Source organism: Panicum virgatum, chromosome 9N, assembly GCF_016808335.1.
Source record: "Panicum virgatum strain AP13 chromosome 9N, P.virgatum_v5, whole genome shotgun sequence".
NCBI classification, from domain to species: Eukaryota; Viridiplantae; Streptophyta; class Magnoliopsida; order Poales; family Poaceae; genus Panicum; species Panicum virgatum.
In genome coordinates, this window is record NC_053153.1 from 76,199,900 (window position 1) to 76,205,216 (window position 5,317).

Consider the following 5,317-nt stretch of genomic DNA (forward strand, 5'->3'; position numbering starts at 1 on the left):
GGCAAGCTCGAGACCCCGGAGACGGAGAGGGCGGCGGCGGCTGAAGAGAGAACTCTGGGAGTCACGACCAGCTGAGTATCACAAAAGAACGTAACAGCATATATGTGCACACTCGCGCAGCAAAAAAAAAGAAAATTCTTTCCAGAGCGTGAGATGCGTGCTTGGGAAAACTAAGGACTAATAGTAAGCCTAAGGAGCTCGTGCCGCGCTTGGCCGGTACTCGAACGCATGTTATTGACTACACTACTACAACAGCTCGAAGTCAAACGAACAGCAACAGTGTATTATTGTTAATAATAATAATATCATGTAATATTGTAATGTACTCGTGTGTCGTGCTGGTGTTGTGATGTGTTGGCTGTTGGGTTGACCTGCTAAGAGTATCTCCAACCGATTATATGTAAAATGAGTAGGTTCTGTAAAAATAAAAAAACTGAGTTTAAATCCAAATCCAACATACTCTCCAAACTCCTCAACTCGGTATATGACTAGCCATCGAACACCCTCCGCTATCTTTCTTTGCAGAAGCACTCGGCTCGGCATCCATCCAATTCGCGGCCCCTCCGGCCCCTCAGCCGCGCCGACCCCGGCGCCCCCTTCTCGGCGCCAGCCCCTCCGCCGCCCCCTCTACCGTGCCAGTCCCTCTGTCGCGCCTAGTGGCGGGGCTGGCAGATTTTGACGTCTAGGACCACTTATGCACTTAAAACAAACCATATAGCGATAGTCACAGTAATGATGCATAAAATGCAAAATTTAATCTTAGTTCTAATTCTAATTGTTCAATGAACTCGATAAGAAACCTAAAGAAATACAAAATAATTATCTAACTATTGCTGCATATGCAAAGGAATTAGCCAAGAAATATGCAAAATATAATTACTTAATGAAAAAAATGATAATTGGAACTTACACTATTTTGAGGTAATTGGAATATGCAAAATATAATTACTTCTGTGGCTGTTTATGGCCGTACATTGTCTCTTAACTGTGGTTGAATAAAAGGTTGCCTAGGTAGAATTATACGCGTAGGAGCAAGCGAATAAAAGTTCATTGTCTTGGTCCACTTTGGAGTGCGACAGTGGGACCGAGAGGTCAGTAGAGGCGCAGAGCATTGCGTTAGGGGACTAGGAAATTTTTTTATTTTTTTTTTGATTTATCAAATATATATGCCGATTTTTTTTTGCAAAAATGTCACCTAGCCGCCGGTTCATCCGGCAGAAGGTAGGTACAGCCGGATGAACCGGCGGTAAGTTCGTTGGCCCACGGCCCATGTAACATACCGCCGGTTCATCCGGCGGTAGCTACCTACCGCCGGATGAACTGGCGGTAGGCGCTACCGACGCGCTACAGCCGGCTATAGCCGCGCTGTAGTCGGACTGTAGACCGATACTGCCTATCGCCGTTTCAAACGGCGGTAGGTCCTCCCATATTTTTTTTTAATTATTTTGTACGTTTTCTGGGTTGTAATTATTTGTTTAATTATTTTATAGGCTCTCTGTTCTGTAATTATTTTCTTTACGCTTAGAGATATTTCAAAAAACAATAGAGATAGCAGAGGTTATGGAAATACTTTTTTAAAATCTAATACAAATTAGATTTAACTCTAGGAGAATGTGAAAATATATTTTCATAACATATTATCATGAGCTCCAATTATAATTTCGATGTCCCGTCACCTTGCATCGGATTCTTCTGCACCCCCACTCGTTCACTGTGTGTGGATGTGATGGTACGTCAATTGACAGCTGTGCGCTTTTCAGGTTGCGTGAACCATGCCTATAGACCAAATACCTCCATCTATAAATAGGGACATCACCCCATCTCATACGAAATCACTAGACATCCCCGCACTACCACCATGTCTTCCTCTGGTTCTACCTATATTCCGTGGAATAAGATTAGAGAACCTGTGCCTCAAGGAGTGCAGGTTCCAATGTGCTTCTGCGGTTCGTTTTGCAAGCTGATGGAGTCCAAAGTTTTGGGCGATGACTTCGGCAGGAGGTTCTTCATGTGTGACAACTATGAGTACGATCCGCCAAAGCGCTACGGCAAGGACAAACCAAAGGTATCACCTCGCACTATCTAGTTTACGCCTTCGGAGTACAGTAAGTTAAATCTAACTCGACTTGGCAATAGAGTTCACCACCTCTTTGTGATTTCATACAGTGGCTGGACACGGAGCAATCGACCGAAGCTAAGGAACACGTTGAACGCGAAGCAAGGTGGGCTGCGGAAAGGTGGCAGCGAATGCTGCAAGAGGAAAAAATGGAGGAGAAGCGCAAGAAAGATAAAGAAGAGATCCAGAAGAGGTTCGCAGATGTGGAACGTCGGCAGGCGGAGGAGCGTGAAGCTGATAGGGAGAGGAAGCGAGAGAGGGCCCGCCGTGCGAAGGAGGCGGGGCCCGAGGCTATTAGGAAGGGGAAGTATCCTCGGTGCACTCAGTAGATCACTATCATTTAATGTCCAAATTTCATATTCCATAAGGCATGTTAGGTCTAGATGGAACACGACGTTAGCATGTTCCATGTACATGCCAGTGCAATTGTTTATATAATTTCAATGTCTAATTAATCTGTATTTTGTACTTTCTACCACAAGTACCCGTTTCATAAAACATGAGCTACGACTAGACTTTTCAGAAGTATTGGTGTACAAGTAAACTTTTCATACCTACGTGATGACAACTCTATGAGGTTATGTCGGCCACTACACACAATAAAAACAAATAAAACAATCACCTTGCATACATTAAACACAAATAAAGTAGTGGTCCACACAATTGAACGCACACAACACATGACATGACATGTCAGGACCTGTTGCAAGCTACGGTAACGAGGTCCAAACATAAACCTAACATGGCTTAGGTAATTCCAACAAACATTACATAGACAGGCGGAAGAGGCTGCCGAAAATAAACACGCAACATATTGGCCGGGCAGCTACATTATTTATTCAGACGGAGCAGTACAACATCAATCATTCACGGGCAGTACCGTTATCACGTCCCGCCCTGTCTGCTTTCGCACGCTCGCATTTGGGTAGATCTTCATCCACCTTCTTCAACCACTCTATATATTGCTGATCACGACAAGTGATCCATGTGTCAATCCACTTATGGAAATGACACCAATGAGTATGCGTGTCATCACCAGCGTACTGTCGCAAACAAGAAACGATTTAAAATTATAAAAAATAACAAAATATATTTACAAATTAATCTATACCTGTGATGTTGGACCTCTTTTTTTGGAATTTCTCGATATTCTTGCAACACCAATACCTCTGGCCAAAAGTCTCGTAATCACGAGATATGTTCGGAACACAACGCATCTGGCAATAGCAATCGGGTGGCTCTACACCTTTAGGCCATTCCTTGCAATCTGTAATACATCTATTGGGATCGTTAGGATAGGGTCCTAAATTAGCCTCCATTTCCCGACGGAAAGCTGCCCGGGAGAATGAGGAGCTCATAGCTATTTGTTTCGACTAACTAAAAATATATGGAACCTGAATTGCAAGTCTGTGCTCTCGGCAACCACATGGTCGCCTTTTATACACGCAAGGCTGCCTGCATCGTCCAAGCACTTTAAACACAGATACGACCTCTCACTGATCCTAACTTCTGCTCTCGCACGCTCCGCACCACTCACTCCTCCCACTTTAAACAATGACACGATGTCTCACTGGTCATGACTTCCGCACTTGCACTGTCCACAACGCTCACTCATACCACTTTAAACACCGACACGACCTCTCACTGCTATATGCCAGGACAGTAAAAGTTGTGTCCGTTCACTGCGGCACAGTACTGCACTCGCACGCCAGGACAGGAAAAGCAATCAATGAGCGTCCTTTGAACGTGACCTTATGTCACTTCACTTCATAGTCTCGCGAGTGGACCGACGACACTGCTCAGGAACAGGCGTCTGCTCCACCTGAGTGTAGTCCTGCGTCGCGGATGGGGCGCCCCCCAATTGTGAAGTGCCGACGACCTCCTGCGTCGGTGCAGCAGAGAAGAACGTGTTCACCCACTCCATCTACGCGAGGTCGTCCACGTCCTGAATCTCCTCATCGTCGTCTGTCCCTCCCACCTGCCGGTACTCTGATTCACAAACCTCCATCCATTAATGTTCAATTAAGTATGTACTTGTTATCGCAAATTAACAACTCGTTTTAGATGTACCTAAATTGTGTATTGGACGACGAAGGGAGGACGATCTTGCGCCGTACGGATCTATCGGCGGAAACGACGACGAGCCGGGCACTACACGAATAAGAAGTACAAGTTGATGAATAAAGTTTTACATAATGCGGTATTGTAAGTGACACGAGGATAGAGTATGATTTACCTACCGAGTACAAATGTGCCGGCCGGCGGCCGCGGCACGTACGTGGGCCGAGCTGCAGAAGCCGAAGGTATCGCCATCGTGACCGGTGGCGGTGGTGGTGGACCTGTGTAAGGATCACCGGGGTGTCCGACCCTAGAGGGGGAGGGGGTGAATAGGGTCGCTAATCGCTTTTTAACCTAGGGCTCAATCTACTTGCATAAGATAAACCTAACACGTCCTATACATGCTAGTTATGACTAAGGTTTATCTTTACTACTCTCTACTTACCCCAAAATACTTGCAACCTATAGCCAATCCTAAACAAACTAACTAGGAAAGTAAGGCATGCAAGATAGAGTAAATGCGGAAACGTAATATGGTAAGTAAAGAGTTAAGTGCAAGAGGGATGCAAACTCCCGAGTAGACACGGTCATGTAACGTGGTTCGGCACAAACGCCTACGTCCACAGGACACCGAGACTCTTCCGATCACCGTCTTGCACTACGCCACCAAGGCGATGCCGGCAAGCAAAGGCAAGTGCCCACAAGACACCGAGTCTCGTGCACCGCCACCATCTCTCTCGGTCACCCGGCCGAAATCCACTACGGAGCTTCTCCACTAAGGAGGGGGTCTCCTCTTCCCCCGCACAAAGTGTCGTTGCCACTCCACACCAAGTCGGAGGGTCACACGACAGATCACAAGGATTGCTTGCCGCAGCAAGACTTCTCTCAAGCTTGCTCTCTCAAGAACTAAGCCTAAACAAGCACTAAGCACTCTCACAAGTGTGCTTAAGCCTATATGATGTACAATGAAGCACTATGGTGGTTGTAGATGATCTTTGGCTATTGTATACTTCCTTGGTCTCCAGCACGCTCAAATAAGCCGTGGGGTGGCATATATATAGCCCAACCCTCCACACTAGCCGTTGCGAAAAAGGTTGACGAAATCCCTTAACGCCGGTTAAACCGACGCTCTAGTTTTTGTCA